This window comes from Hyla sarda, chromosome 6 (assembly GCF_029499605.1).
Source record: "Hyla sarda isolate aHylSar1 chromosome 6, aHylSar1.hap1, whole genome shotgun sequence".
NCBI lineage: Eukaryota > Metazoa > Chordata > Amphibia > Anura > Hylidae > Hyla > Hyla sarda.
The window spans coordinates 8,405,153-8,428,673 of NC_079194.1; the positions used below are offsets into that span (position 1 = coordinate 8,405,153).

The window sequence follows — 23,521 nt, forward strand, 5'->3', positions numbered from 1 at the left end:
ATGTCATATTTCACAGGCTGCAGTGATGTCATATTTCACAGGCCGCAGTGATGTCATTTCTCAGGCTGCAGTGATGTCATATTTCACAGGATGTAGTGATGTCATATTTCACAGGCTGCAGTGATGTCATTTCACAGGCCGCAGTGATGTCATATTTCACAGGTCGTAGTGATGTCATATTTCACAGGTCGTAGTGATGTCATATTTCACAGGTCGCAGTGATGTCATATTTCACAGGCCGCAGTGATGTCATATTTCACAGGCTGCAGTGATGTCGTATTTCACAGGCCGCAGTGATGTCATATTTCACAGAATGTAGCGATGTCATGTTTCACAGGCCGCAGTGATGTCATATTTTGCAGGCCGCAGTGATGTCATGTTTCGCAGGCCGCAGGATCTGCAGAGAAGAATGGTGGAAAATCCTCACATCCAGGTGACCGTAGGCTGGAATCACTGCCAAAGGGGCTTCACCTAAGTCCTGGTCACATGCCATAGTAAAGGGTACGAATACTGCAAGATTATAGGGGGGTCATTTATCAAAGTCAGTGTAGGTGCACTGAATTTATACACAGTTTTTGATGGTGTAGTTGGAGTGTACATACACCAGGGTGCAGGGCCTGTGATTAACCCCTTAAGGACTCAGCCCATTTTGGCCTTAAGGACTCAGACAATTTAATTTTTACGTTTTCGTTTTTTCCTCCTCACCTTCTAAAAATCATAACTCTTTTATATTTTCATCCACAGACTAGTATGAGGGCTTATTTTTTGCGTGACCAGTTGTCCTTTGTAATGACATCACTCATTATATCATAAAATGTATGACGCAACCAAAAAACACTATTTTTGTGGGGAAATTAAAACGAAAAACGCAATTTTGCTAATTTTGGAAGGTTTTGTTTTCACGCCGTACAATTTATGGTAAAAATGACGTGTGTTCTTTATTCTGAGGGTCAATACGATTAAAATGATACCCATTATTATATACTTTTATATTATTGTTGCGCTTAAAAAAAATCACAAACTTTTTAACCAAATTAGTACGTTTATAATCCCTTTATTTTGATGACCTCTAACTTTTTTATTTTTCCGTATAAGTGGCGGTATGGGGGCTCATTTTTTGCGCCATGATCTGTACTTTTTTTTGATACCACATTTGCATATAAAAAACTTTTAATACACTTTTTATAATTTTTTTTTAATAAAATGTATTAAAAAAGTAGGAATTTTGGACTTTTTTTTATTTTTTTTCGTTCACACCGTTCACCGTACGGGATCATTAACATTTTATTTTAATAGTTCGGACATTTACGCACGCGGCGATACCAAATATGTCTATAAAAAATGTTTTTTGACGCTTTTTGGGGGTAAAATAGGAAAAAACGGACGTTTTACTTTTTTATTGGGGGAGGGGATTTTTCACTTTTTTTTAACTTTTACTTTTACATTTTTTTACATTTTTTTTTACACTTGAATAGTCCCCATAGGGGACTATTCATAGCAATACCATGATTGCTAATACTGATCTGTTCTATGTATAGGACATAGAACAGATCAGTATTATCGGTCATCTTCTGCTCTGGTCTGCTCGATCACAGACCAGAGCAGGAGACGCCGGGAGCCGCACGGAGGAAGGAGAGGGGACCTCCTTGCGGCGTTATGAATGATCGGATCCCCGCAGCAGCGCTGCGGGCGATCCGATCGTTCATTTAAATCGCGAACTCCCGCAGATGCCGGGATCTGTATTGATCCCGGCACCTGAGGGGTTAATGGCGGACGCCCGCGAGATCGCGGGCGTCGGCCATTGCCGGCAGGTCCCTGGCTGCGATCAGCAGCCGGGATCAGCCGCGCATGACACGGGCATCGCTCCGATGCCCGCGGTTATGCTTAGGACGTAAATGTACGTCCTGGTGCGTTAAGTACCACCTCACCAGGACGTACATTTACGTCCTGCGTCCTTAAGGGGTTAAAGGGGTACTCTGCCCCTAGATATTTTATCCCCTATCCAAAGGATAGGGGATAAGATGTCTGATCTTAGTTGTGGGACCCCAGTCATCCGGCACGGAGTGAACTTCGCTCCGTGTCGGATGACTGGTGATGCAGGGCGGAGGCTCATGACATCACGGCCATGTGTGATGTCATGGCCGTGATGTCACGGCCAGGTGGTAGGGTGTGATGTCATGAGGGGGCAGGGCTGTGACATCAGGATACTCAGGCCCCTGTATTGCCCGTCATCAGGCATGGAGCGAAGTTCGCTCTCTCCTCAGCAGATGACATGGAGTGCTGCAGGAGAGATCGCTGGGGTTCCCCGCAGCAGGAACCCCCAATCAGACCATTGGATAGGGAATAAGATTTCTAGGGGCGGAGTACCCCTTTAAAGGGGTTATCCAACATAAGGTGACTTTAGTAATTAAGTGTCATATAGTAATGGACATGCTTACCAAGATCTGTGCTGTGTTGGTGGTAAATGGCCGTGTCCTGTGTCCCCATCATGCTGCTGGTTTTGTTTTTGGGAACTAGCTACTTCTTATTTCCGTGGCCCCCCCTCAGACTACAATCCCCAGGATTCTTTCAAGGTGGGAGTCATTTCTCTCCCACACATTAGCCACCTCATCCATTGCAGCACAGCTGCACTTCCTTTGATCACATGACTTACCAACATCACCTCACCCACAAGCTGTGGATCTGGGTGAAGATGAATGCACATGTGCGCCAGTAATATCATCAGCAGGCGGCTTCACACACAAGCCAAGCCCTCTTTTAGCACCTGACTTGTGATCTATTGTCTCGGGCCACACAACAAGCTGGGAAAGGTCCAAGACTCATTTTGTAGGCAAAGAAAATGAACTTCCAGGGAAAAGAAAGACAAAGAAAATTAGATACCAGCCACCAAACACAGGAAAGTGAAGTATATTAGTTATTAGACTAACTTTGATGCCCTCGTCTCATAGCCAAAGAATCAGAACTGCCAGTGTACCATGTTAAATATTACCCACAATACATTGTAACCAAGAAAAATGTGCTAACTTTGCCGATGTGTTGTTTGCTCCATGAGATTTTTTTCCTCTGTAAATGGCATTTTATGGCTTTATTTACACTTCATGTTAAAATGAGGCTGTGGAACCAGCATCCAAATCCACAACACTTAAAGGGGTACTTTGCCCCTAGACATCTTATCCCCTATCCAAAGGATAGGGGATAAAATGTCTGATCGTGGGAGTCCCACTGTCACGGTTCGGCTGGCAGGAGGTGGATCCTCTGTGCCAGAGAGGGATTGGCGTGGACCGTGCTAGTGGACCGGTTCTAAGTCACTACTGGTATTCACCAGAGCCCGCCGCAAAGCGGGATGGTCTTGCAGCGGCCGTAGTAACCAGGTCGTATCCACTAGCAACGGCTCAACCTCTCTGACTGCTGAAGATAGGCGCGGTACAAGGGAGTAGACAAGAGCAAGGTCGGACATAGCAGAAGGTCGGGGCAGGCAGCAAGGATCGTAGTCAGGGGCAACGGCAGGAGGTCTGGAACACAGGCTAGGAACACACAAGGAAACGCTTTCACTGGCACAATGGCAACAAGATCCGGCGAGGGAGTGCAGGGGAAGTGAGGTATACATAGGGAGTGCACAGGTGAACACACTAATTAGAACAACTGCGCCAATCAGTGGCGCAGTGGCCCTTTAAATCGCAGAGACCCGGCGCGCGCGCGCCCTAGGGAGCGGGGCCGCGCGCGCCGGGACAGGACCGACGGAGAGCGAGTCAGGTACGGGAGCCGGGGTGCGCATCACGAGCGGGTGCCACCCGCATCGCAAATCGCATCCCGGCTGGAGGCCGTATCGCAGCGCACCCGGTCAGTGGATCTGACCGGGGCGCTGCAGTAGCGAGGATGTTGCGAGCGCTCCGGGGAGGAGCGGGGACCCGGAGCGCTCGGCGTAACAGTACCCCCCCCCCCCTTGGGTCTCCCCCTCTTCTTGGAGCCTGAGAACCTGAGGACCAGACTTTTGTCTAGGATGTTGTCCTCAGGTTCCCAGGATCTCTCTTCAGGACCACAGCCCTCCCAATCAACCAAAAAAAATTTTTTCCCTCTGACCGTCTTGGAGGCCAGTATCTCCTTCACGGAGAAGATGTCAGAAGAACCGGAAACAGGAGTGGGAGAAACAAGTTTGGGAGAGAAACGGTTGATGATGAGTGGTTTAAGAAGAGAGACATGAAAGGCATTAGGAATACGAAGAGAAGGAGGAAGAAGAAGTTTGTAAGAGACAGGATTAATGTTACGCCGAGCGCTCCGGGTCCCCGCTCCTCCCCGGAGCGCTCGCTTCTCTCTCGCTACCGCAGCGCTCCGGGCAGCTCCACTGACCCGGTGCGCTGCGATACCGTCTCCAGCCGGGATGCGATTCGCGATGCGGGTAGCGCCCGCTCGCGATGCGCATCCCGGCTCCCGTACCTGACTCGCTCTCCGTCTGTCCTGTCCCGGCGCGCGCGGCCCCGCTCCCTAGGGCGCGCGCGCGCCGGGTCTCTGCGATTTAAAGGGCCACTGCGCCGCTGATTGGCGCAGTGGTTCCAATTAGTGTGCTCACCTGTGCACTCCCTATTTATACCTCACTTCCCCTTCACTCCCTCGCCGGATCTTGTTGCCATTGTGCCAGTGAAAGCGTTTCCTTGTGTGTTCCTAGCCTGTGTTCCAGACCTCCTGCCGTTGCCCCCGACTACGATCCTTGCTGCCTGCCCCGACCTTCTGCTACGTCCGACCTTGCTTCTGTCTACTCCCTTGTACCGCGCCTATCTTCAGCAGTCAGAGAGGTTGAGCCGTTGCTAGTGGATACGACCTGGTCACTACCGCCGCAGCAAGACCATCCCGCTTTGCGGCGGGCTCTGGTGAAAACAAGTAGTGACTTAGAACCGATCCACTAGCACGGTCCACGCCAATCCCTCTCTGGCACAGAGGATCCACTACCTGCCAGCCGGCATCGTGACAGTAGATCCGGCCATGGATCCCGCTGAAGTTCCTCTGCCAGTTGTCGCCGACCTCACCACGGTGGTCGCCCAGCAGTCACAACAGATAGCGCAACAAGGCCAACAGCTGTCTCAACTGACCGTGATGCTACAGCAGCTACTACCACAGCTTCAGCAATCATCTCCTCCGCCAGCTCCTGCACCTCCTCCGCAGCGAGTGGCCGCTTCTGGTCTACGACTATCCTTGCCGGATAAATTTGATGGGGACTCTAAATTCTGCCGTGGCTTTCTTTCCCAATGTTCCCTGCACTTGGAGATGATGTCGGACCAGTTTCCTACTGAAAGGTCTAACGTGGCTTTCGTAGTCAGCCTTCTGTCTGGAAAAGCTCTGTCATGGGCCACACCGCTCTGGGACCGCAATGACCCCGTCACTGCCTCTATACACTCCTTCTTCTCGGAAATTCGAAGTGTCTTTGAGGAACCTGCCCGAGCCTCTTCTGCTGAGACTGCCCTGTTGAACCTGGACCTCTTGCTTCAGAATTATCCTGGAATAATGAGGCCCTCTGCGCGACCTTTAAAAAAGGCCTATCCAGCAACATTAAAGATGTTCTGGCCGCACGAGAAATCCCTGCTAACCTACATGAACTCATCCATCTTGCCACTCGCATTGACATGCGTTTTTCCGAAAGGCGTCAGGAGCTCCGCCAGGATATGGACTTTGTTCGCACAAGGCGTTTTTTCTCCCCGGCTCCTCTCTCCTCTGGTCCCCTGCAATCCGTTCCTGTGCCTCCCGCCGTGGAGGCTATGCAGGTCGACCGGTCTCGCCTGACACCTCAAGAGAGGACACGACGCCGCATGGAGAATCTCTGCCTGTACTGTGCCAGTACCGAACACTTCCTGAAGGATTGTCCTATCCGTCCTCCCCGCCTGGAAAGACATACGCTGACTCCGCACAAAGGTGAAACAGTCCTTGATGTCTACTCTGCTTCTCCACGTCTTACTGTGCCTGTGCGGATATCTGCCTCTGCCTTCTCCTTCTCTACTATGGCCTTCTTGGATTCCGGATCTGCAGGAAATTTTATTTTGGCCTCTCTCGTCAACAGGTTCAACATCCCAGTGACCAGTCTCGCCAGACCCCTCTACATCAATTGTGTAAACAATGAAAGATTGGACTGTACCATACGTTTCCGCACGGAGCCCCTTCTAATGTGCATCGGACCTCATCACGAGAAGATTGAATTTTTGGTCCTCCCCAATTGCACTTCCGAAATCCTCCTTGGACTACCCTGGCTTCAACTCCATTCCCCAACCCTGGATTGGTCCACGGGGGAGATCAAGAGTTGGGGGCCCTCTTGTTTCAAGGACTGCCTAAAACCGGTTCCCAGTACCCCTTGCCGTGACTCTGTGGTTCCCCCTGTAACCGGTCTCCCTAAGGCCTATATGGACTTTGCGGATGTTTTTTGCAAAAAACAAGCTGAGACTCTACCTCCTCACAGGCCTTATGATTGTCCTATTGACCTCCTCCCGGGCACTACTCCACCCCGGGGCAGAATCTATCCTCTGTCCGCCCCAGAGACTCTTGCTATGTCGGAGTACATCCAGGAAAATTTTAAAAAAGGCTTTATCCGTAAATCCTCCTCTCCTGCCGGAGACGGATTTTTCTTTGTGTACAAAAAAGATGGCTCTCTACGTCCTTGCATTGACTACCGCGGTCTTAATAAAATCACGGTAAAGAACCGCTACCCCCTACCCCTCATCTCTGAACTCTTTGATCGCCTCCAAGGTGCCCACATCTTTACCAAACTGGACTTAAGAGGTGCTTATAATCTCATCCGCATCAGAGAGGGGGATGAATGGAAAACGGCATTTAACACTAGAGATGGACACTTTGAGTATCTGGTCATGCCCTTTGGCCTGTGCAACGCCCCTGCCGTCTTCCAAGACTTTGTTAATGAAATTTTTCGTGATCTCTTATACTCCTGTGTTGTTGTATATCTGGACGATATCCTGATTTTTTCTGCCAATCTAGAAGAACACCGCCAGCATGTCCGTATGGTTCTTCAGAGACTTCGTGACAATCAACTTTATGCCAAGATAGAGAAATGTCTGTTTGAATGCCAATCTCTTCCTTTCCTAGGATACTTGGTCTCTGGCCAGGGACTACAAATGGATCCAGACAAACTCTCTGCCGTCTTAGATTGGCCACGCCCCTCCGGACTCCGTGCTATCCAACGTTTTTTGGGGTTCGCCAATTATTACAGGCAATTTATTCCACATTTTTCTACCGTTGTGGCCCCTATCGTGGCTTTAACCAAAAAAAATGCCAATCCCAAGTCTTGGCCTCCTCAAGCGGAAGACGCCTTTAAACGGCTCAAGTCTGCCTTTTCTTCGGCTCCCGTGCTCTCCAGACCTGACCCATCTAAACCCTTCCTATTGGAGGTTGATGCCTCCTCTGTAGGAGCTGGAGCGGTCCTTCTACAAAAAAATTCTTCCGGGCATGCTGTTACTTGTGGTTTTTTTTCTAGGACCTTCTCTCCGGCGGAGAGGAACTACTCCATCGGGGATCGAGAGCTTCTAGCCATTAAATTAGCACTTGAGGAATGGAGGCATCTGCTGGAGGGATCAAGATTTCCAGTTATTATTTACACCGATCACAAGAACCTCTCCTATCTCCAGTCTGCCCAACGGCTGAATCCTCGCCAGGCCAGGTGGTCTCTGTTCTTTGCCCGATTTAATTTTGAAATTCACTTTCGGCCTGCCGATAAGAACATTAGGGCCGATGCTCTCTCTCGTTCCTCGGATGCCTCGGAAGTTGAACTCTCTCCGCAACACATCATTCCTCCTGACTGCCTGATTTCCACTTCTCCAGCCTCCATCAGGCAAACTCCTCCAGGAAAGACCTTCGTCTCTCCACGCCAACGCCTCGGAATCCTCAAATGGGGTCACTCCTCCCATCTCGCAGGTCATGCAGGCATCAAGAAATCTGTGCAACTCATCTCTCGCTTCTATTGGTGGCCGACTCTGGAGACGGATGTCGTGGACTTTGTGCGAGCCTGCACTGTCTGTGCCCGGGATAAGACTCCTCGCCAGAAGCCCGCTGGTTTTCTTCATCCTCTGCCTGTCCCCGAACAGCCTTGGTCTCTGATTGGTATGGATTTTATTACAGACCTACCCCCATCCCGTGGCAACACTGTTGTTTGGGTGGTCGTTGATCGATTCTCCAAGATGGCACATTTCATCCCTCTTCCTGGTCTTCCTTCAGCGCCTCAGTTGGCTAAACAATTTTTTGTACACATTTTTCGTCTTCACGGGTTGCCCACACAGATAGTCTCGGATAGAGGCGTCCAATTCGTGTCAAAATTCTGGAGGGCTCTCTGTAAACAACTCAAGATTAAATTAAACTTTTCTTCTGCATATCATCCTCAATCCAATGGACAAGTAGAAAGAATTAACCAGGTCTTGGGTGATTATTTACGACATTTTGTTTCCTCCCGCCAGGATGATTGGGCAGATCTTCTACCATGGGCCGAATTCTCGTATAACTTTAGAGTCTCTGAATCTTCCTCCAAATCCCCATTTTTCGTGGTGTACGGCCGTCACCCTCTTCCCCCCCTCCCTACTCCCTTGCCCTCTGGTTTGCCCGCTGTAGATGAAGTGACTCGTGATCTTTCCACCATATGGAAAGAGACCCAAGATTCTCTTTTACAGGCTTCATCTCGCATGAAAAAATTTGCCGATAAGAAAAGAAGAGCTCCCCCCATTTTTGCTCCCGGAGACAAGGTATGGCTCTCCGCTAAATATGTCCGCTTTCGTGTCCCCAGTTACAAACTGGGTCCACGCTATCTTGGTCCTTTCAAAGTCTTGTGCCAAATTAATCCTGTCTCTTACAAACTTCTTCTTCCTCCTTCTCTCCGTATTCCTAATGCCTTTCATGTCTCTCTTCTTAAACCACTCATCATCAACCGTTTCTCTCCCAAATTAGTTTCTCCCACTCCTGTCTCCGGTTCTTCTGACGTCTTCTCAGTGAAAGAGATACTGGCCTCCAAGACGGTCAGAGGAAAAAGGTTCTTTTTGGTGGATTGGGAGGGCTGTGGACCTGAAGAGAGATCCTGGGAACCTGAGGACAACATCCTAGACAAAAGTCTGCTCCTCAGGTTCTCAGGCTCTAAGAAGAGGGGGAGACCCAAGGGGGGGGGTACTGTTACGCCGAGCGCTCCGGGTCCCCGCTCCTCCCCGGAGCGCTCGCTTCTCTCTCGCTACCGCAGCGCTCCGGGCAGCTCCACTGACCCGGTGCGCTGCGATACCGTCTCCAGCCGGGATGCGATTCGCGATGCGGGTAGCGCCCGCTCGCGATGCGCATCCCGGCTCCCGTACCTGACTCGCTCTCCGTCTGTCCTGTCCCGGCGCGCGCGGCCCCGCTCCCTAGGGCGCGCACGCGCCGGGTCTCTGCGATTTAAAGGGCCACTGCGCCGCTGATTGGCGCAGTGGTTCCAATTAGTGTGTTCACCTGTGCACTCCCTATTTATACCTCACTTCCCCTTCACTCCCTCGCCGGATCTTGTTGCCATTGTGCCAGTGAAAGCGTTTCCTTGTGTGTTCCTAGCCTGTGTTCCAGACCTCCTGCCGTTGCCCCCGACTACGATCCTTGCTGCCTGCCCCGACCTTCTGCTACGTCCGACCTTGCTTCTGTCTACTCCCTTGTACCGCGCCTATCTTCAGCAGTCAGAGAGGTTGAGCCGTTGCTAGTGGATACGACCTGGTCACTACCGCCGCAGCAAGACCATCCCGCTTTGCGGCGGGCTCTGGTGAAAACCAGTAGTGACTTAGAACCGATCCACTAGCACGGTCCACGCCAATCCCTCTCTGGCACAGAGGATCCACTACCTGCCAGCCGGCATCGTGACAATTAATTTGGCACAAGACTTTGAAAGGACCAAGATAGCGTGGTCCCAGTTTGTAGCTGGGGACACGGAAGCGGACATATTTAGCGGAGAGCCATACCTTGTCTCCGGGAGAAAAAATGGGGGGAGCTCTTCTTTTCTTATCGGCAAACTTTTTCATGCGAGATGAAGCCTGTAAAAGAGAATTTTGGGTCTCTTTCCATATGGTGGAAAGATCACGAGTCACTTCATCCACAGCGGGCAAACCAGAGGGCAAGGGAGTAGGGAGGGGGGGAAGAGGGTGACGGCCGTACACCACGAAAAATGGGGATTTAGAAGAAGATTCAGAGACTCTGAAGTTGTACGAGAATTCGGCCCATGGTAGAAGATCTGCCCAGTCATCCTGGCGGGAGGAAACAAAATGCCGTAAATAGTCACCCAGGACCTGGTTAATTCTTTCTACTTGCCCATTGGATTGAGGATGATAAGCAGAAGAGAAGTTTAATTTAATCTTGAGTTGTTTACAGAGAGCCCTCCAGAATTTTGACACGAATTGGACGCCTCTATCCGAGGCGATCTGCGTGGGCAAACCGTGAAGACGAAAAATGTGTACAAAAAATTGTTTTGCCAACTGAGGCGCTGAAGGAAGACCAGGAAGAGGAATAAAATGTGCCATCTTGGAAAATCGATCAACGACCACCCAAACAACAGTGTTGCCACGGGATGGGGGTAAGTCTGTAATAAAATCCATACCAATCAGAGACCAAGGCTGTTCGGGGACAGGCAGAGGATGAAGGAGACCAGCAGGCTTCTGGAGAGGAGTCTTATCCCGGGCACAGACAGTACAGGCCCGCACAAAATTAACAACATCCGTCTCCAGAGTCGGCCACCAATAGAAGCGAGAGATGAGTTGCAAGGACTTTTTGATGCCCGCATGGCCAGCGAGGTGGGAGGAGTGACCCCATTTGAGAATCCCGAGACGTTGGCGTGGAGAAACGAAGGTCTTCCCTGGAGGAGTTTGCCTGATGGAGGCTGGAGAAGTGGAGATCAGACAGTCAGGAGGAATGATGTGTTGCGGAGAGACCTCTACTTCCGAGGCATCCGAGGAACGAGAGAGAGCATCGGCCCTAATGTTCTTGTCGGCAGGGCGAAAATGAATTTCAAAGTTAAAACGGGCAAAGAACAAAGACCACCTGGCCTGGCGAGGATTCAGCCGTTGGGCAGACTGGAGATAGGAGAGATTCTTGTGGTCGGTGTAAATGATAACTGGAAATTTTGATCCCTCCAGCAGATGCCTCCATTCCTCAAGTGCCAATTTAATGGCCAGTAGTTCTCGATCCCCGATGGAGTAGTTCCTCTCCGCCGGAGAGAAGGTCCTAGAAAAAAAACCACAAGTAACAGCATGCCCGGAAGAATTTTTTTGTAGAAGGACTGCTCCAGCTCCCACTGAGGAGGCATCAACCTCCAATAGGAAGGGTTTAGATGGGTCAGGTCTGGAGAGCACGGGAGCAAAAGAAAAGGCAGACTTGAGCCGTTTAAATGCGTCTTCCGCTTGAGGAGACCAGGACTTAGGATTGGCATTCTTCTTGGTTAAAGCCACGATAGGAGCCACAATAGTGGAAAAATGAGGAATAAATTGTCTGTAATAATTGGCGAACCCCAAAAAACGTTGGATAGCACGGAGTCCGGAGGGGCGTGGCCAATCTAAGACGGCAGAGAGTTTATCTGGGTCCATTTGTAGTCCCTGGCCAGAGACCAAGTATCCTAGGAAAGGAAGAGATTGACATTCAAACAGACATTTCTCCATTTTGGCATAAAGTTGATTGTCTCGAAGTCTCTGAAGAACCATGCGGACATGCTGGCGGTGTTCCTCTAAGTTGGCAGAAAAAATCAGAATATCGTCCAGATACACAACAACACAGGAATATAAGAGATCACGAAAAATTTCATTAACAAAGTCTTGGAAGACGGCAGGGGCGTTGCACAGGCCAAAGGGCATGACCAGATACTCAAAGTGTCCATCTCTAGTGTTAAATGCAGTTTTCCATTCGTCCCCCTCCCTGATGCGGATGAGATTATAAGCACCTCTTAAGTCCAGTTTGGTAAAGATGTGGGCACCTTGAAGACGATCAAAGAGTTCTGAGATAAGAGGTAGGGGGTAGCGGTTCTTTACCGTGATTTTATTAAGTCCGCGGTAATCAATGCAAGGACGTAGGGAGCCATCTTTTTTGGACACAAAGAAAAATCCAGCTCCGGCAGGAGAGGAGGATTTGCGGATAAACCCCTTTTTTAAATTTTCCTGGATGTATTCAGACATAGCAAGAGTCTCTGGGGCGGACAGAGGATAAATTCTGCCCCGGGGTGGAGTAGTGCCCGGGAGGAGGTCAATAGAACAGTCATAAGGCCTGTGAGGAGGTAAAGTCTCAGCTTGTTTTTTGCAAAATACGTCAGCATAGTCCATATAAGCCTTAGGGAGACCGGTTACAGGGGGAACCACAGGGTCACGGCAGGGAGTACTGGGAACCAGTTTAAGACAGTCCTTGAAACAAAAAGTACCCCAGCTCTTGATCTCTCCTGTGGACCAATCAAGGGTTGGGGAATGGCGTTGAAGCCACGGTAGTCCAAGGAGAATTTCGGAAGTGCAATTGGAGAGGACCAAAAACTCAATTTTTTCGTGATGAGGTCCGATGCACATTAGGAGGGGCTCCGTGCGGTAACGTACGGTACAGTCCAATCTTTCATTGTTAACACAATTGATGTAGAGGGGTCTGGCGAGACTGGTCACCGGGATGTTGAACCTGTTGATGAGAGAGGCCAAAATAAAATTTCCTGCAGATCCGGAATCCAAGAAGGCCATAGTAGAGAAGAAGAAGGTAGAGGCAGATATCCGCACAGGCACAGTAAGGCGTGGAGAAGCAGAGTTGACATCAAGAACTGTCTCACCTTTGTGCGGAGTCAGCGTACGTCTTTCCAGGCGGGGAGGACGGATAGGACAATCCTTCAGGCCTTCAGGAAGTGTTCGGTACCGGCACAGTACAGGCAAAGATTCTCCATGCGGCGTCGTGTCCTCTCTTGAGGTGTCAAGCGAGACCGGTCAACTTGCATAGCCTCCACGGCGGGAGGCACAGGAACGGATTGCAGAGGAGAGAGGAGCCGGGGAGAAAAAACGCCTCGTGCGAACAAAGTCCATATCCTGGCGGAGCTCCTGACGCCTTTCGGAAAAACGCATGTCAATGCGAGTGGCTAGATGAATGAGTTCATGCAGGTTAGCAGGAATTTCTCGTGCGGCCAGAACATCTTTAATGTTGCTGGATAGGCCTTTTTTAAAGGTCGCGCAGAGGGCCTCATTATTCCAGGATAATTCGGAAGCAAGAGTACGGAATTGGATGGCGTACTCGCCAACGGAAGAATTACCCTGGACCAGGTTCAGCAGGGCAGTCTCAGCAGAAGAGGCTCGGGCAGGTTCCTCAAAGACACTTCGAATTTCCGAGAAGAAGGAGTGTACAGAGGCAGTGACGGGGTCATTGCGGTCCCAGAGCGGTGTGGCCCATGACAGAGCTTTCCCAGACAGAAGGCTGACTACGAAAGCCACCTTAGACCTTTCAGTAGGAAACTGGTCCGACATCATCTCCAAGTGCAGGGAACATTGTGAAAGAAAGCCACGGCAAAACTTAGAGTCCCCATCAAATTTATCCGGCAAGGATAGTCGTAGGCCGGAAGCGGCCACTCGCTGCGGAGGAGGTGCAGGAGCTGGCGGAGGAGATGATTGCTGAAGCTGTGGTAGTAGCTGCTGTAGCATCACGGTCAGTTGAGACAGCTGGTGGCCTTGTTGCGCTATCTGTTGCGACTGCTGGGCGACCACCGTGGTGAGGTCGGCGACAACTGGCAGTGGAACTTCAGCGGGATCCATGGCCGGATCTACTGTCACGGTTCGGCTGGCAGGAGGTGGATCCTCTGTGCCAGAGAGGGATTGGCGTGGACCGTGCTAGTGGACCGGTTCTAAGTTACTACTGGTATTCACCAGAGCCCGCCGCAAAGCGTGATGGTCTTGCAGCGGCGGTAGTAACCAGGTCGTATCCACTAGCAACGGCTCAACCTCTCTGACTGCTGAAGATAGGCGCGGTACAAGGGAGTAGACAAGAGCAAGGTCGGACGTAGCAGAAGGTCGGGGCAGGCAGCAAGGATCGTAGTCAGGGGCAACGGCAGGAGGTCTGGAACACAGGCTAGGAACACACAAGGAAACGCTTTCACTGGCACAATGGCAACAAGATCCGGTGAGGGAGTGCAGGGGAAGTGAGGTATACATAGGGAGTGCACAGGTGAACACACTAATTAGAACAACTGCGCCAATCAGTGGCGCAGTGGCCCTTTAAATCGCAGAGACCCGGCGCGCGCGCGCCCTAGGGAGCGGGGCCGCGCGCGCCGGGACAGGACCGACGGAGAGCGAGTCAGGTACGGGAGCCGGGGTGCGCATCGCGAGCGGGAGCCACCCGCATCGCGAATCGCATCCCGGCTGGAGGCGGTATCGCAGCGCACCCGGTCAGTGGATCTGACCGGGGCGCTGCAGTAGCGAGGATGTTGCGAGCGCTCCGGGGAGGAGCGGGGACCCGGAGCGCTCGGCGTAACACCCACCACTGGGGACCCCCGGGATCTCCCTGCTGCACCCGGCGTTCAATTTAGAAAGTCGGGTTCAACGCCGGAAGCTTGTAACGTCACGGCCGCGCCCCACATCGCCAGTCATCCGGCACAGAGTGAAGTTCGCGCACTGGATGTCTGGGGGTGCCGCAGCCGAGATCGCAGGGGTCCCCAGCAGTGAGACCCCCGCTATCAGACATCTCATCCCCTATCCTTTGGATAGGGGATGAGATGTCTAGGGGTGGAGTATCCTTTTGTCTAGGGGCGGAGTACCACTTCTTCAGCTTCAGCTGCGGCCCTTGCTTCTTACCATAAGTGCGTTGTCGAATGCTCTGGTCTTGGGTATGAATTTAGGAGTCTGAGAGTTTTGCCTGAGGTCTAAAATTATTTATGGGTCTGGTCTCGTAGGGGATGAGCGCATTGGTTTGTGGGCCTGAATTTCATGGTCTGCATCAATTAACAGCTCTGGCCTATGGTCTTATTTCTGGCCTATGGTCTTATTTAAAGGAGTTCTCTAAGCTAAAACTTTTAACCCCCGCTGTGCCCGGGCTGTAAATAAACTTTCACTTACCTGCCTACGATCCCCCGTTGTTCCGATATCGAATTCCCGTTCTCCGGTCCCGGTCTCTTCCACTTCCTGCGGGTCGGTGACTTCACTCTGCGCTCAGCCCATCAGCGGCCGCAGCAAAGTCCCGTCGCGGCCGCTGAGTGAAGTCACTGACCCGCAGGAAGAGGAAGCTGACAGGGACCGGAGCACGAGCGGCGATATCGGAACAACGGGGGATCGTAGGCAGGTAAGTGAAAGTTTATTATGTATAGTTTTACAGGGATAAAAGATTTCAGTTGGAGAACTCCTTTAAAGGGTTTGTGGTCTGCATTGATTAGGGAGTCTTATATAGTCTCTGCATTAACTAGGTCTGAGGTCTCAATTCAGACGCAGGAAAACTTGATTTTCCGAAACGTGTTAGAGGTATTCTGACTTGTCCACCGACCCGTAGTGATGTCACAATTAGCGGTCACCTGACTATTTGCACCATCTGCGGGAGAGGTTTGTGGTTGAGATGCCACCGGACGGGGGAGGCTCCTGGACCTCCCCACTCTGGACACCGGATCCTGGATAAACACCAAGGACCACATAAGAGGACTTTACCAGGAGCAATGGACATCAGGTACTGTTGTTAAACACAAGAACTAAAGGAAAATATATCCTAATGTTGATACAGTGGGGAAAAAAGTATTTAGTCAGCCACCAATTGTACAAGTTCTCCCAACTAAAAAGATGAGAGGCTGTAATTTTCATCATAGGTTATAACCTCAACTATGAGAGACAGAATGGGGAAAAAGAATAAAGGAAATCACATTGTAGGAATTCAAATTAATTAATAAGTATTTGGTCACCTACAAACAAGGAAGATTTCTGTCTCTCACAGACCTGTAACTTCTTCTTTAAGAGTCTCCTCTTTCCTCCACCTGTTACCTGTATTAATGGCACCTGTTTGCAGTATAAAAGACACCTGTCCACAACCTCAAACAGTCACACTCCAAACTCCACTATTGCCAAGACCAAAGAGCTGTCAAAGGACACCAGAAACAAAATTGTAGACCTGCACCAGGCTGAGAAGACTCAATCTGCAATAAGCAAGCAGCTTGGTGTGAAGAATTCAACTGTGGGAGCAATTATTAGAACATGGAAGACATACAAGACCACTGATAATCTCCCTCGATCTGGGGCTCCACGCAAGATCTCACCCTGCGGTGTCAAAACAATTACAAGAACGGTGAGCAAAAATCCCAGAACCACACGGGGGGACCTAGTGAATGACCTGCAGATTGCTGGGACCAAAGTAACTAAGGCTACCATCAGTAACCCACTACACCGCCAGGGACTCAAATGATGCAGTGCCAGACGTGCCCCCCTGCTTTAGCCAGTACATGTCCAGGCCCATCTGAAGTCTGCTAGAGAGCATTTGGATGATCCAGAAGAGGACTGGGAGAATGTCATATGATCAGATGAAACCAAAGTAAAACTTCTTGGTAAAAAATCAACTTGTCGTGTTTGGAGGAGAAAGAATGCTGAGTTACATTTAAAGGTTATCCAGGAAAAAACTTTTTTTTATATATCAACTGGCTCCAGACAGTTAAACAGATTTGTAAATTACTTCTATTAATTTTTTTTAATCCTTTCAGTACTTATGAGCTTCTGAAGTTAAGGTTGTTCTTTTCTGTCGAAGTGCTCTCTGATGACACATGACTCGGGAACCGCCCAGTTTAGAAGCAAATCCCCATAGCAAACCTCTTCTAAACTAGGGGTTCCCGAGACACGTGTCATCAGAGAGAACTTAGAAAGAAAAGAACAACCTTAACTTCAGAAGCTCATAAGTACTGAAAGGATTAAGATTTTTTAATAGAAGTCATTTACAAATCTGTTTAACTTTTTGGAACCAGTTGATATATAAAACATTTTTTTTTCCTGGATAACCCATTTGAAGAACACCATACCTACTGTGAAGCATGGGGGTGGAAACATCATGCTTTGGGGCTGTTTTTCAGCAAAGGGACCAGGATGTCTGATCCGTCTAAAGGAAAGAGTGAATGGGGCCATGTATCGTGAGATTTTAAGTGAAAAACTCCTTCCATCAGCACAAGGAGTGGCTTCGTAAGAAGCATTTCAATGTCCTGGAGTGGCCTAGCCAGTCTCCAGATCTCAACCCCATAGAAAACCTTTGGAGGGAGGTGAAAGTCTGTGTTGCCCAGCGACAGCCCCAAAACATCACTGCCCTAGAGGAGATCTGCATGGAGGAATGGGCCAAAATACCAGCAACAGTGTGTGAAAACCTTGTGAAGACAGAAAACATGTGACCTCTGTCATTGCCAACAAAGGGGATATAACAAAGTATTGAGATTAACTTTTGTTATTGACCAAATACTTATTTTCCACCATAATTTGCAAATAAATTCTTATAAATTCGTATACTTAACATTACTTTTTCAAGTTATCCAGCCTCTCCATTATACCTGTAGGGTACGAAACTATATCTAATAGGATTAACTTTGAACATTGTGCATAGAAATTATTCTCTGCAGTTTTTTACTTAATGGCAATTTTGTTTATTATTTATTTAGGGCAATTTTCCTTCTTCATTTCTACAGGCTTCCTACCATTTTTTCATCAGGGACAGCTATACATGTATTCGTACACTAACTGAGGTACGTGTTATGCCGAGCGCTCCGGGTCCCTGCTCCTCCCCGGAGCGCTCACGGTGAAAACCAGTAGCAACCTAGAACCGGTCCACCGATACGGTCCACGCCAATCCCTCGCTGACACAGAGGATCCACATCCAGCTAGCCAAATCCTAACAGTAGATCCGGCCATGGATCCCGCTGAGGTGCCGCTGCCAAGTCTCGCTGACCTACCCACGGTGGTCGCCCAGCAATCGCAGCAAATTGCCCAACAAGGACAGCAGCTGTCGCAGTTGACCGCCATGTTACAGCAACTTCTGCCACTGCTACAGCAACAACCATCTCCGCCAGCTCCTGCACCTCCTCCGCAGCGAGTGGACGCTCCTAGCCTCCGCTTGTCCCTGCCGGACAAATTTGATGGGGACTCTAGACTCTGCCGTGGCTTCCTGTCTCAATGTTCCCTACATATGGAGATGTTGTCGGACCAATTTCCTACAGAACGGTCTAAGGTGGCGTTCGTAGTGAGTCTTCTGTCTGGAAAGGCCTTGTCTTGGGCCACACACCGCTCTGGGACCGCAATGATCCTGCCACAGCCACAGTCCAGTCCTTCTTCGCTGAAGTCCGTAGTGTCTTCGAGGAACCAGCCCGAGCTTCTTCTGCCGAGACTGCCCTGCTGAACCTGGTCCAGGGTAATTCTTCAGTAGGCGAGTACGCCATCCAATTTCGTACTCTCGCCTCCGAATTATCTTGGAATAACGAGGCCCTCTGCGCGACCTTTAAAAAAAGGCCTATCCAGTAACATCAAGGATGTGCTGGCCGCACGAGAAATTCCTGCCAACCTGCAAGAACTTATCCATTTGGCCACCCGCATTGACATGCGTTTTTCTGAAAGACATCAGGAGCTCCGCCAGGAAAAAGACCTTGATCTCTGGGCACCTCTCTCACAGTATCCTTTGCAATCTACCCCTGTGCCTCCCGCCGAGGAGGCTATGCAAGTGGATCGGTCTTGCCTGACCCATGAAGAGAGGACTCGCCGTAGGGATAAAAATTTATGCCTGTACTGCGCTAGTACCGAACATTTCTTGGTGGATTGCCCTATTCGTCCTCCACGTCTGGGAAACGCACGCACGCACCCAGCTCACGTGGGTGTGGCGTCTCTTGGTACGAAGTCTGCTTCTCCACGTCTCACTGTGCCCGTGCGGATTTCTCCTTCTGCCAACTCCTCCTTCTCAGCCGTGGCCTTCTTGGACTTTGGTTCTTCTGGAAATTTTATTCTGGCCTCTTTGGTGAATAGATTCTGCATCCCGGTGACCCGTCTCGTCAAGCCGCTCTACATTTCTTCGGTCAACGGAGTGAAGTTGGACTGCACTGTGCGTTACCGCACAGAGCCCTTGCTTATGAGCATTGGACTGCATCACGAGAAAATTGAATTTTTCGTCCTGCCCAACTGCACCTCTGAAGTCCTCCTCGGTCTGCCATGGCTCCAGCATCATTCTCCCACCCTTGACTGGACCACTGGAGAGATCAAGAATTGGGGTCCTGCTTGCCGCAAGAAATGCCTCACGTCTGCTCCCAGTCCCGTCTGTCGGGCCTCAGTGTCTCCTCCTGTGCCTGGTCTCCCCAAGGCCTATCAGGACTGTGCCGTGCCTCCTCATAGCCCCCGTCCTGGTGACACTCTGCCCTGTGACATGCTTCACCCTCTGCCCCCCCTCCCCTTTCCCATTCCTTCTGAACTACCTGCCGCTGGTGTAGCTACCCAGGACTTCTTTTTGTTCCAGAAGGAGACTCAAGAGGCGTCCCCTATGTTCTCATCTCTTTTGAAGGGACAAGGAGACAAAAAGAGGGGGAGACCTAAGGGGGGAGGGTACTGTTACGCCGAGCGCTTCGGGTCCCTGCTCCTCCCCGGAGCGCTCGCGGCGTTCTCCTCTCTGCAGCGCCCCGGTCAGACCCGCTGACCGGGAGCGCTGCACTGACATTCACCATGGGGATGCGATTCGCATAGGGGGACGCGCCCGCTCGCGAATCGCATCCCAAGCCACTTACCCCTCCCGGTCCCCGGCTGTCATGTTCTGGCGCGCGCGGCTCCACTCTCTATAGCGCGCGCCAGCTCTCTAAGATTTAGAGGGCCAGTGCACCAGTGATTGGTGCCTGGCCCAATCAGTCTAATTAGCTTTCACCTGCTCCCTGTCCATATAACCTCACTTCCTCTTTCCTTCCTTGCCGGATCTTGTTGCCTTGTGCCAGAGAAAGCGTTTAGTGTTGTCCAAAGCCTGTGTTTCCAGACCTTCTGCTATTGCTATTGACTACGTACCTTGCCGCCTGCCCCGACCTTCTGCTACGTCTGACCTTGCCTTTGCCTAGTCCTTCTGTCCCACACCATCTCAGCAGTCAGCGAGGTTGAGCCGTTGCCGGTGGATACGACCTGGTTGCTACCGCCGCAGCAAGACCATCCCGCTTTGCGGCGGGCTCTGGTGAAAACCAGTAGCAACCTAGAACCGGTCCACCGACACGGTCCACGCCAATCCCTCGCTGACACAGAGGATCCACATCCAGCTAGCCGAATCATAACAGTACGTAGAATACATGCATCTATATCATACAGTAGTTTCATAAATATAGCAGTATACACATATATATATATATATATATATATATATATATATATATATATATTTTTTTTTTTTTTCTACACAGACTGCCACCTTCCCCGTAGGATTACCATAACATTACTCTCTGCAATATTGTTGTTAAAGGGGTACTCCGCCCCTGGCATCTTATCCCCTATCCAAAGGATAGGGGATAAGATGTTAGATCGCCGCGGTCCCGCTGCTGGGGACCCCGGGGGTTGCTGCTGCGGCACCCCGCCATTACTGCACAGAGCGAGTTCGCTCTGTGCGTAATGACGGGCGATACAGGGGCCGAGGCAGCGTGACGTCATGGCTCCGCCCCTCATGACATCACGGCCCGTCCCCTTAATGCAAGTCTATGGCAGGGGGCGTGACGACCGCCACGCCCCCTCCCATAGACTTGTATTGACGGGGCGGGCCGAGACGTCACGAGGGGCGGAGCCGTGACGTAACGATGCTCCGGCCCCTGTATTGCCCGTCATTACGTGCAGAGCGATCTCGCTCTGCGCAGTTATGATAGCGGGGTGCTGCAGCAGCGATCCCCGGGGTCCCCAACAGCGGGACCGCGGCAATCTGACATCTTATCCCCTATCCTTTGGATAGGGGATAAGATGTCTAGGGGTGGAGTACCCCTTTAATGTCACATGTTTAATTTTCCATTTACTTTTTTTTTATCGCTGTTGACCACTACCCAACTGCAATGGCCGCCATGTTTTTATAAAATGCAGCATGACCCTGAATCGCAAAGTTTTCCGGTTCATTATGTACCTACAGTATCTACAATGAACCTAAAGTATCTACATAGCTGATAAACGTAACTGTGAACGTAACCTAACGATTATTATTTATATTGTTTTGTTTTTGTCCATTTACTTCAAATCAATTTTTCTGACCATGACATAATATGTTAAAGGGGTACTCCGGTGGTAAATGTGTATATATATATATATATATATATATATATTTTTTTTTTTTTTTTTTTATCAACTGGTGCCAGAAAGTTAAACAGATTTGTAAATTACTTCTGTTTAAAAATCTTAATCCTTCCAGTACTATTCAGCTACTGTATGCTCCACAGGAAGTTCTTTTCTTTTTTAAATTTATTTTCTGTCTGACCACAGTGCTCTCTGCTGACCCCTCTGTTCATGTCAGGAACTGTCCAGAGCAGGAGAGGTTTGCTATGGGGATTTGTTCCTGCTCTGGACAGTTCCTGACATGGACAGAGGTGTCGGCAGAGAGCACTGTGGTCCGACAGAAAAGATATCCGAAAAAGAAATGAACTTGCTGTGTAGTATACAGCAGCTAATAAGTACTGGAAGGATTAAGATTTTTTAATAGAAGTAATTTACAAATCTGTTTAACTTTCTGGCACCAGTTGATTTAAAAAAGAAATTGTTTTACACTGGAGTGCCCCTTTAAGTAAAAAACTCATTGGTATGTATTGTGTCCTGTGCGCTTAATATTTGGCATCTCCGCTAGAAAGCAAATTTTTACTCAGTTTGTCAAGTTTATTGAGAATTAATTTTGCAGATCTCCAGCGTTTTCTGCTGGGCGAGCATCTTGTTTCCATAATACCAGGGACCGAATTTTGGAGTTTTTACAAAAAATTTTAGCAGCTCAGATTGGAAGTTATTAGAAATTTGGCAGATGATGGTATCTTTGCCTGGGATACGAATCACAAATGTTCTGCTTCTGCACCAGGAAAATAAAAAACCCCAATCTCACAGCTGTTTAGGTATTTAACGTTTTACGTTTATATATAAAAATGGGGAAGTTTACCAAGAGAGGTGTTATATAACTTCTGGGAAGGGGCCACAAAAATAGAAAGTCGAAATGGGTCAACCAAAGCCGTTATTTTGGCACAGTGAAGAGCGAGATTCTGAACACTTAAAGGGGTTGTGCGCTGCCCTGACTTTCGGAGCTCCGCTCACAGCGTCCAGAAGTTCATTACTCCGAACGCTGTGTGCGGGCTTCCGTGTTCGCAGCCGCCGGCGTGACGTTGCGACGTCTCGCCCGCCCCCTCAACGAAAGTCTATGGGAAGGGGGTGCGACCGCTGTCACGCCCCCTTCTCATAGACTTTGGTAGAGGGGGTGGGCGTGATGTCACGAGGGGGCGGGCGAGACATCACGAGGGGGCGGGCAAGGGGCCGGGCGTGACGTCACACCCGTCGGCCGCGAAAACTGAAGCCCGCACACAGCGTTCGGAGTAATGAACTTCTAGACGCTGTGAGCGGAGCTCCGAAAATTAGGGCAGTGCACAACCACTTTAAAGGGGTACTCCGGCGCTAAGACATCTTATCCTAAGACATCTTCCTTTGTATAGGGGATAAGATGCCTGGTCGCGGGGGTCCTGCCGCTGGGGACCCCCGTGATCTTGCACGCAGCACCCTGTTAGAATCAGTCCCCGGAGCACGTTGAGGCTTGCATTGAGGGGGCGGAGCGTGTCATCACACTTGACGTCACAATGCTCCGGCCCCCGTGATCGCCAGTAATCAGACCCAGAGCGAACGTGCTCCGGGGACTGATTCTAACGGAGTGCTGCGTGCAAGATCACGGGGGTCCCCATTGGCGGGACCCCCGCATTCAGGCATCTTATCCCCTATCCTTTGGATAGGGGATAAGATGTCTTAGCGCCGGAGTACCCCTTTAACCTGAACCTGTACCTGTAGATGGTAGACATTACTGGTCTGTTTTGAAACATTATTTTTTTTCAAATCAACTGGTGCCAGAAAGTTAAACTGATTTGTAAATTATTTCTATTAAAAAATATTAATCCTTCCAGTACTTCTCAGCTGCTGTATACTCCACAGGAAGTTCCGAACGCTGGAGCTGGTGCCGGGAGCTCTTGATTTCATAGCCCGCCCTCATGACGTCATGCACCGCCTCCTCAATGCAAGTCTATGGGAGGGGGTGTGACATCAGGAGGGGGCGGTGCTATGGCATCACGAGCTTCCGGCACTGGCTCCAGCGTTCAGAACAGTTTGTTCCAAATGCTGAGCAGCGGAGTACCCCTTTAAGTTGTTCTTTTCTATTTGACCACAGTGCTCTCTGCTGCCACCTCTGTCCATGTCAGGAACTGTCCATCCAGAGCAGGAACAATTCCCCATGGCAAACCTCTCCTGCTCTGGACAGTTACTGACACGGATAGAGGTGGCAGCAGAGAGCACTGTGGTCAGACAAAAAAGAACAACTCAACTGCCTGTGTAGCATAAAGCAGCTGATAAGTACTGGAAGGGTTAAGATTTTTTAATAGAAG

General features: G+C 50.1%; 1 protein-coding gene across 8 annotated transcripts in view; it reads left to right on the forward strand.

The window, feature by feature from the left end:
- Positions 1-391: 391 nt before the first annotated feature.
- Positions 392-23,521, forward strand: part of TGFBR3 (transforming growth factor beta receptor 3) — a 378,593-nt gene continuing 355,463 nt past the window's right edge. For 6 of the 8 annotated variants that reach the window (XM_056523159.1, XM_056523158.1, XM_056523166.1 and 3 more), the window contains exons 1-2: positions 15,291-15,627; positions 17,609-17,665. The gene's annotated coding sequence lies outside the window, so the exon portion shown is untranslated. Of the gene's footprint in view, positions 434-15,290; positions 15,628-17,581; positions 17,666-23,521 lie in introns of those variants that run through there. The other 2 variants (XM_056523161.1, XM_056523160.1) reach the window with 2 other exon arrangements.